At 37.1% G+C, this 10,378-nt stretch overlaps 1 protein-coding gene across 2 annotated transcripts in view; it reads right to left on the bottom strand.

The window, feature by feature from the left end:
• The window catches only part of PRELP (proline and arginine rich end leucine rich repeat protein), a 32,242-nt gene extending 23,599 nt beyond the window's left edge, over window positions 1-8,643 (bottom strand). Inside the window, exons 1-2 of one of the 2 annotated variants that reach the window (XM_087889517.1) lie at window positions 2,640-7,857; window positions 1,351-1,527 (exon numbers count right to left, since the gene is read on the bottom strand). The gene's annotated coding sequence lies outside the window, so the exon portion shown is untranslated. Of the gene's footprint in view, window positions 1-1,350; window positions 1,528-2,639; window positions 7,858-8,261 lie in introns of those variants that run through there. The other variant, XM_060687299.2, reaches the window with a different exon arrangement.
• Between the last annotated feature and the right edge of the window lie 1,735 nt (window positions 8,644-10,378).

The following is a 10,378-nucleotide window of genomic DNA, read 5'->3' on the forward strand; positions in this document are numbered from 1 at the left end:
GGTGAATAAATAACATGTCCAAATGTTTATGTTACACAGGAGTCTTTTAACTGAAGGGTAGCCAGAGGACAGCCCTCTATTTTGAAAACTTTCCAAATCAAGGGCTTTGAAATTGCCACTCAAGTTTCATTCTTGAAGCATACAAATCACCAAGTCAGAATCTTCTCTCTAGGTCTGTACTGGACTGTAATACAACCAATTGTCACTGTAAATGTGCACATGTACATATATGTAAACAAATGAAAATATGCAGTTCTATTTTAATGCATGTCATCTTTGAGGCAATATGTAATTGACCATTTTATGAACAAACAACGGTGTGTAAAATGTAAATATTGTCATTTAGAGTTTTCCCATAGAAGCAATAGTTATAGAAGAGCCGCTAATCTATTTTGAGTTTGTTTAGTTTCGTTTATGATGATGAAAACTGTGATTATGTTATGCTTCTATAGTTATGCAGTTGGGCTTTCAATAATATAATGCACATTTGTCTACTAGTTTAAATAATATATTGTGAGTGGAACTGCAAATTATAAAGGGTAAAAAGCAAAATTAAGAGTGAGTAAGTTACACATAAACAGAAGGTATACATACTAAAGTAGAATCCAAAGAAGGTCACATTTATATTTAGCTCCTAGTGCTTGAGACAGAGATGGCCAACTGCTGTCTCTTGAGTTGCATCCTTCTTTTAAACCATTTACTTAATTGTAATGAACATCTTTTGAATGTATACAGTAACATTAGATTTGGCTCCACCTTCAGAGCAACACAGTTCTATAAGAAACAAGACATTCTAGATTTTAGTCTGTTTTTGTTAGATGATGATACATTTATAAGCAATGGCACGATTATATATATTTGCTTCCTAAATATGATGTGAGATCATTATTGCATTTTGATTATGGAGCCAATGGGTTAGTTTCTGCAGAAAATACCAACCCTTGTTGCAGGAATGGGCAAACCTCAACTTGCATATCTTCTTGTAATTATGCTCCCAAATGGTCATTTTTTCCCCTCAAAATAAGAAGGAAATAGAAAGAATCAACCTTTTGAAATTTCACATTTAAGAGACTGTCTGAAACCACAACAGTACTCCGAAATTGTGTGATGTTATGGTGTTTGAGTTTTTAAGCATGGAAATTGGAATAGGCTGCTTCCTAGAACTTGCCAATTTCCATTCCTATTCTTTTTTTAAAAAAATGCCAAAATGGAAAAAGATTCAGATTAATCTGCCAGTACAACCCCAGGGGGTCACTGTTTTATTCCAGCAAGAAGGTAAATTGAAAGTTAAAATGAAATAATGGGACAAAGACCAGCACCAAATCTTTATAGGATGTGGTGGCTGTTTACCTTTCAACTGCCTTCACCCTTATCTATGAGGAGGCAGTGACAGCCACCAGCTGCGTTCCTCACTTTGTTGTTATAAAAGTCTACTTTTCAGACTTGGAAGGACTTTTTTCTTTGCTTAATGACACGCAGAAATCCATATTTTCCTTTGTGGAAGTTGATAGGAGTAGCAGCTGAATCCTATATTAACACAAGGACAGAAAATACATCTTCAACCATAGTTGACACCAGCAATCTAACTTATGTGATGCAGACATGTATAGTTTTGACTTCCAGCACTTTGCAATGATTAGCCTGTGGGGCTGTAGGCATAGTGACACCAGTGTAAATCAGAGAAGCAGGGTAGGCATGCTCATTGTTCAATCCCACATAATACTTGTTGACCTAAACAGGGATTTGCCTGTTCATTTAGTTATGGTCCTTTCCCAAAAACTGGTCTGTAATTCAGGGAAAGGTGACTAAGTGAAGCAACCAGCAACACCAAGCCAGTAGCAAGGAAGGACTGATGCTAGCTCAAAAGAATGAGCATGCAGGAAAGGAGGAGAATAATGTAGAAGGTCTTTACCCTACTTCCAGCCCTTTGCTTAATGGCATGTTTGGCTCTTCCTTCCAGCACTTGAATAATAATTGTGGAGGTTACTGGAAACAGAATGAAGAAGGTAGCTGTTCTACGAATTCAGACACTCATCTCACTGGGTGCCTGCCATTTTCTCCATCAGGAAATTATCCTGTTGGCACTTCTGAAGAGCAAACTGTGTTGCAATGAATATGTGCATGGAAAGTCATTGCACACAAGCAGCTCACCACAGGGAATGACTCCTTGTCATTTCTAACAGTAACCACAGTATTTGTTGTTTATATAGTATGAGCCTTAGTTACAAATAACAAGTGCACATTTCATTGTTATTGCTTGAGACATCCTGATGTTAGGAGAGTCCAGCTATGATGATTTGGCAAATTCTACTGTTCAACTATCCAGTTTTTCATCAAATGAGTCTATAAAATCATTTCCTCATAACCAGCCATTTGTGTATCAATATAGCTTCTGCTAGAATATTTACAGTCTCCTTGATATCCTCGCTTGCTATTGGAATGTATTAGCTTCACTGCAACAAGTGAGGAGGGGCAAATATTTTGAGGGTTCCAATTGGCTGATAAGTAACCAATGTTTTCTATTTCTCACTCAGAAATCTATCAATAACCAATCAAGGTCATACAACTACATTTCTTTGAGAAGGGGAGGAATGAAAGAAACTTTACATACCATTGTTCCAGGGGTGGGTTCTACTTACCTTTACTACTGGTTCGCAATGGGGCTGCACACGCATGCGCACGAGCAAAGCAAGCACGCACGCTCTTCGGCACATGCACAGAAGCATTTTGATGACGTTGGGGTTGGTGGGCGGAGCCTCCCACCAGTTTTACTACCGGTTCTATGGAACCGGTGCAAACCAGGGCAACCCACTACTGCATTGTTCCATATTGGTTATCAGGAAAAAAAAAATAATAGTTTTGTAAGGTATAAAGTATTGCACAAGACTGTTTAAATTATGAAATAGAGATGAGGCAGATTAGGGTTATGTAATCAAAAGAGAACACCAAAGTTGCCAAGGACACTTTATTGCTAATGTAAACTACAAGTGATGAAGAATTCATATTGTGAGTATAAATGAATGATTTAGTGTAAAATTTAAAGTATTTAGATTATTTTAGCATTTTGCATGTGGGGATGTCCTTAAATTCTAGCTAAATTACTTTGGCTTCCAACAGTTTTCCAAGGTGCTTGTTCTTACATAGAAATCCTGAAATATCTTGGATCATTCCAGTAATTCCTTCTGCTATATGGGCTGTCCTAAAAAGAGTAAATTCTTTTTGCAGTGATGCCAGTTTCATTAAATAAAAAATCCTCCTGTATTTTAGAGAATTAACAAATAATATATCTGCTATAGTTTGACTGTTTCACCTAAGCTGACTAGCATTTATATAAATTATATATTTATACAAATTATTTTCTTTAATAAAATAGAACAAATCAGCTAAAAGCCACTGGGTCTGGCCAAGTACATTAGGAAATAAAACTTCCCCAAGGAAGATTAAACATTTACGACATTCCTTAAAATAATCCCATCAATTTGCCAAGCAAAATGTCTATGCTGAGTTTGTGTAGGCAAATCCATCCAGAGCAGAAGCAAGTCATACAAATTGAGAATCTTTCCTAGAATGCTTTTTTCTGGAATCCATGTCACCCTTTTCTTACGAACTTCTAATATCCAACGAAAAAGCTAATGGAAATGAGAATTGTCAACCAAATGTTTGAGAATATTCCTTTTTATTTCAATGTTTTTTTAATCTTGTGACAGCCATATCATAATCGAAGCCTATCCTGGATCTGACAAAGAAAAAGAGATAATATCTTCAGTCGCCTTGCTCTGTAGCAATGCCAACTAAGTAGATAGACCTTTTTAGATTCAGATTATCTACTGTTTTTTTCTATGTACATCCTCTCTTTATTATTGGGATTCAAGATGGCATTCATGGGCAACATTCATTTTAATCTCCTAACAATAACCTGAGAAGGAACATTGGAGATGGGTGGCACAAGCACTGGTTCAAAGTACTTTATCTATTTATTTTACATCCCATCTGGAAACTACCCTCATAGAGCAATTCTATAGTGTTTTCCAAATATAATGTTCCTCTTGTGAACTAATACCTTGCTTCTAAACTCAATTTTCTCATTGAATTGATTCTTTATAATATGTCCCAAACTTCAGAACTGAAAAACCTTCTTGGATGAGAGCAAAACATCTTCAAGGAAAAACAAGGTCCTGTTGCTTTTTGAAAAAGCACCTTTGGGACAACTATGACGTGGATGACTGACAATCTCCATAGACATCCATATAATATGCTTTAATGCTTTAATTAAATAGTATTAAATCACTGGATAGAATATAGACCTTCTTATTCTCTATATCTTTGACATACGCTACCTCACAGATTTAAGAAGATAAATAAGGTAATACTCTGACAATTTTGCCTAAAAATAGAGGCTTAAAACTAACAACATGTAGCAGCAGACCCATGTCTATAAACATGTTGGTCTAATTATACAGGAATTTCATACAAAAGCCAACCACTTCATTCTCAGAAAAGTGTGAAAGAAAATTCCCAAGGATTTTCCCCCATGAACCCCATGGTTTCTTATACTGTACATGACTCTAGCTAGCTCAGAAACATGGCTCAGAATGCATAAATCCAAAGTCTTCTCTGACTGAACATCACTCCCTTTACCCAGTATTGTTTGCTCTGATTGGCCATAGCTCTGAGTCCGGATATGAATTTGGAGCATTTCCCAATCCTACCTGTAAATGCCAGACATTGAACATGGGATTTTTGCATGCAAAAATGTGCTATACAAATGAGCATCTCTCTCTTTTGGCTTCAACATCTGTCCACTGCCTGATTTGCAACCATAGATCCAATTGTACATATGATTGGAGAAGAAGACTCTCATTGGCCTTTAGCAATAAGATTGCTGTCCAGCTATGCCCTAGGGCAATCCTTGGTTTTCCAAATGCTGATGAAGTACATTTCATGGGCCGTAACCTTGGACAAATCGGTTATTTCTCCACATTGGGCCAGAACTCATAGTAATAAAAAACTGGTAATTTTGCTTCCTCTATCGGTAATATTCTGGATTCTAGCCAAATGTTTAAGCCTTGACTATTTGTTTTCATACTTCCTCTGCTTGCCAGTGTTTATATGAGTCATAATCTTTCTTTTGCTGTTAAAACAAAATAATTTAGAGTTAAAACATCAAAAGAACAGGCTAAGTAGGAACCAAACATTAAAAAAAACCCAAAGTAAAGGCTTACAATCCACATGTGGTAGTCAATATTAGTAATCCATTTCTATTTGAAGTAAAACATCCACCGCAAAGTTTAGCTGGTGAATTTATGGATTATCCCCTGTTGTACTCCCCATTTCGTGCCACCACGATATCAGAGCACTGAGGGCCACATGGACTTCACAACAGCAGCAGATGCTTAGCTCTGTTTTCAAATGCAGAAAAAGAGACAATGCTAAAAGACCACCTCTCCCCATAGACCAAAAAGTTTAAAAAGCCAATCAGGAAAGTGCCTGCCTTGGGTCAGTGCAATTATACTATTAACCAGTCCAAATTATGTGTGGGCTGGGTTAAGAAAGAAGCCTCAACTGCAACATCATTTGTTCTTCAGGGAAGGCTTTCTGCATAGAGAGGGTGTGTCCTGCCGAGAAAGCATTTGGGACCAACCAGTCTGTTAATTTCTGCAGTTCTGTAATACACCAGGAGAGAACCTCCTCTCTGTTAATACTTGCCCCTTTATAGCTAATTTTATGTTTCAAAATGCCTCAATCCAGATTTCAAAAACAATAGCATGATTATGCATTTACGGGGTTCGTTTACAGTTCTTGGCCAGAGGACACAAAAACAGGATGAAAAGCTGTAAGAGTTGTAAGCTGTCTCTTCCCCATCCAGTTTCCTATCATAAAGGAGAATCAGCACTGCCCAGTCTTCTAGCTATTTCCCATGAGAACATAATTTTCCAATGGAATTTCCTGCTCTTTGGAGCTGCAAATATAAAATGCATAACTGGGAGGGTAAGAATCCTGAAAAAACTACCTCCCCTTATTTGAAACATGTCTCATAGCTCAGGAACCACAGTTCAGTTTATAGCTTTCAACAGCCATGAGCCATTTGTATCTCTGAAGGCTGACATTTATACTTGTGTATTTCAGACCTGGGCAGTCCTGACCAAGGCTATCGATCTCCTAAAGGAAATCTGACTAACAAATCGTAAAGAGTACATCTCTCCCGGAATATATTAGTCTCCTGTATTTAAAATCATAAACTGAAGCAGTTCATGTACATGATTTTTAGTGATTTGCCTAGAACCTTATAAAGGAGTTCAACACAGTTTCTATCTTGCAGTAACTTGGAATGTCTTTTCTATGACCACTTATATGACCAGGTTAAAATGGATTAGAAACCTACAGCCCACTCCATTAACCAATTGTCTATCATGGTCACTTTTGATAATGTAGCCATCTATCTTATTCTCATGACTGACTTTTGTACTAGTGATCTCTTTGGAACTTAGTTAAAGTTTTTCTGGCTAGAAAAAACGATGGAACATTTCCAAGCATGATCAGTTTAACTTGTGCACTTCAACTTTATTTGTGCAGTCTATAATTCAATCCAGATACTTCCCCAAGAGGTGAATGCCTGCATGAGTTCTCATAATTGCTTATATCCTTCTCACATTTCAATCTCATTTATCTATCTTGCCTTCCCCCAATTTTTTTTTAACTTGTAAGGGAAATGTGCCTGCCCTTCCCTTCAGCAACATTTCTTAATTTCTCAAAAAAAATCACATGAGTTAGATTCAATTCCACTTGGAAAAACGAGGCACTTGGAAAAGCAAGGCACAAAGTACATATGTTGTAGGAAAACAATTCTTCTTTTGAAAACCACTTGACCTCAATCTATCAAGAATAGATCTCAAGAATTGAACAATTACAAGGTATATCTCATGCATCTGCTTTGATGTGATTGTCTTCCACTGCAATGGACAACGGTCCAGTGAAAGTAATGACCAGTCTCCTGAGCAAATCTGAGGACTTGTGGAGTAATCCTGGAGAATGTCATCTTTCCCAACCCTCCAATCATTACAGGAACAAGTAATGAGAGTCCAAAGAAATGCTAAACCAGTAATGTGCTTTGGAAGGGATGTCCCTAAAGAAGCACAAATTCAGCATATACAGTATACCTAAAATTCAAGCAACCATTCAATAAACCTGTCCAGTTATGTTAACAGTGAGATGAGTAGCATATAAGTTTAATAAAGAAATAAAGATCAATCTGTCACTTTATTGAACGGGGTGTATGTCCGAGTTAGACATATTTAGGGCTGTGCTATAGGAAAATCTAATGTGCTCAAACTTACACTGGGGGCCAATTTGCTTTTATTTATTTAAGGATAACAAATACAACAAACATTGGGACTTGCTTCCAAGTAAATACATTAATATTGCTAGGCAGCAGAACAGTTCTGCACATACTTACTCAGAAGTAAATAATTCTAAATTAAGAGAACTTCCAGGTAAAGTATGAATTGCAGTTAGTTAAATCCTTTAAGACTCACATTTAGGTTTAGAAAAAATTGGGGGGGGGTATTGAAAACTAAGATCCTAGTTTCCTCCCTTCTGAACTTCAGTTTCTTGTTACAAAGGGAAACTAGTTTAAGAAATGAAAAGCCTGGGTATTCTTTTGCTTTGAGAGAAAGCAAACATCACAAGATTTCTTTCCCCAAATATCATTGTGTATAGAGAAGCAAATCTTCATCATTGGCTATTCAAAGGAACTCTGAAACTCTTTCTTCTTTCAAACAAGATATATAGCACTGATAAAACAACTTTGAATGTCATGCAAATATAATTAATTAGTACCACTTAGACATTCCTTTCTTAAGAATGTAAAATTTATAGACTTGGAGTCTAACTATCTTTCTCCCATCTATTGAAGTTATTATTGTGAATCAGTTTGATCAATGATGCAGCTTTTGAAAATAAACCTTGCTTTTGTGTGGGGTTCATAAGCATAAGACTGACATACATACGAAAACAAAACAAAACAAAGGGGAGGGGGGAATCCTTAAATCCCATGGAAGCCGTTTCAGCTTTTTAATCATAAACTTCACATGCAAGTCTTTCTGGTTGTCAGAAGTTTTATGAGTCAGAAAATCAGCCTTTCAAAGAATCAGACATGAAACCCTGAAAAGTAGAGAGAGAAACATCCCATTTGACTGGTGGTGAAAGAAACAGTGCCTGCTAGATGAGGTTATTCCCAAAGAAGACACTTGGTCCAGGCTTACCTGTTGACACCTGCCCTCCTCCTGCCTGCCTTTGCGTGCTTTAACTTCCGGGCTCTTCCACCCCCCACTTTTCTCCTCCTCCTCCTTCTTCCTCCTCCTCACTCTGATCCGGTCCTGATACAAATGTGAGCCTCTTCCAAGCTGTGTGTGTTTTCTCTGGTTTTGTTCCTTGGAGATTCTGTTAGAGAGGGCGGGTGGGAGCGAGGGAAGGAGGAGAAAATCATAACAATAACGTCTTTCTTTGGCAGCCAAACTCCTCAGCGTTTAAACTACATGCGTGTCCTCCTGCTTGCCTGCGGAGAAAATTGTATGGAAAAACGTTTCCTTCTGCTCAGGCCAGAGGGTTCCCCACTAGCATTAAACAAATCATATGTGCCTATACACATCTGTACATACATACCCAGACTTATATATTTACCTTGCACTTTACATTTATTATTAGCAGGGTAACCTCTCCTGACTTTACAATAAAACAATACATGGTACAAAACAGACAGAAGGAAATATGAACCCAACTTACTTGGCAGGATTTGGGGGTTTGGGCATGAATGATAACAGGTAGCAAGGATCTTATTTCTCTAAATGCAATTGCTTTATTACTCTGTTCTTCTTTTATGCTATTAATATTATGCATAATATTTTATGCTATTAATATTGATAGTGCCAACTCAGTTATTAAAAGCCACCCCTAACTCCCCCCCCCCAGATCTAGCAGTTTAAGAATAAAAGGGTACCCTAGAGTCTAAGTATAGTGGCTGGCAATATTTCTTGCTAAAAGAGACAGAAAGCATAATGCAATGTATGTATCGCTTTTTTTAAAAGCTCTCTAAACTGGAATAAGTGAAATTTCCTCATCAAATTACTCATTTCTGTTCAAGATCTTGAATTCAAATCAATACCTGTTATCATCAAAGAGGAAGCCAGTCCAGAAAAAGAAAACACAATCATGGACAGAGGTAATTTGCATCATTTCATCGTAACTTTGTCCCAAGATTGTATTCTTGAAAGTAAATTCCATTTAATCCTATGCATGTTTATGTGGGAATGCTTCTATTGACATCAAAGAGCCTAACTTCTGCCTAAACGCATTTAGGATTTTATAGTAAATTAAGATAAAAGTTAACAAGAAACAAATTGTAACCCTATGTTAAATGCTAAGTGTTAACATATGCCATACCATAGTCCTGTACAATTTATTATATTTTAAACTATTTAATTGTTACTTGTTCTTTGACCAAGATATTTTCAACAAGGTATTTTTATTGTATAATAGTCGTATATTTCATTCATTCATTTATTTCATCCAACTGAAAAAGAAATGGCAGCTTGTGATATGTGTATATTCCTAAAACACAAATGGTCCAGTGATTTTTTTTTCTTTCTCAAAAGTCTCTTGCAGTTTTGCAAAGATTTCAGGTTGATATCAGACTTGTGAAAATGTTTGCTTCAGCCTGATAGACTTCAAAGAGTTCTATCTAAATCTATACAATTTAAGGTAATAGAAGAATTATGAAATACCGAGCTATAAGATTTAACTATATGGTACAGTATTTAATTTTCTGGATCCATCCCACACACACACACAAACAATAGTTCAGCTGAAAAATGTATTTTTGTCATTTTCAAAGTGCACTATTTCACTGGAGATTTCTGTATAAATATACAGAGGAGGAGGAGGAGGAGGAGGAGGAGGAGGAGGAGGAGGAGGAGGAGGAGGAGGAGGAGGAGGAAGAAGAAGAAGAAGAAGAAGAAGAGGAAGAGGAAGAGGAAGAGGAAGAGGAAGAAGAAGAAGAAGAAGAAGAAGAAGAAGAAGAAGAAGAAGAAGAAGAAGAAGAAGAAGAAGAAGAAGAAGAAGAAGAAGAAGAAGAAGAAGAAGAAGAAGAAGAAGAAGAAGAAGGAGGAAAGCTAGGAAACTGGTCTCAGGATTTCTCTTCTGCTCCCCAGCTGTTATGGTGTTCTTTTCTGTGCTTAAATGCCCTCGGAGAACATGGCCTGGCTGGTGGTGCAGAGCAGCTGATTCCATGTGAGGTGGCAGCTGTTTCAATGAGATGCTTCTCTTTTTCCCTGCCCCTAATGAGCTTTTTGGCACATTGTTTCGAAGAAACTGCACAACATTC

The sequence above is a fragment of the Pantherophis guttatus genome, chromosome 3 (assembly GCF_059756535.1).
Source record: "Pantherophis guttatus breed Tessera chromosome 3, ASM5975653v1, whole genome shotgun sequence".
In the NCBI taxonomy this organism is placed as follows: Eukaryota; Metazoa; Chordata; class Lepidosauria; order Squamata; family Colubridae; genus Pantherophis; species Pantherophis guttatus.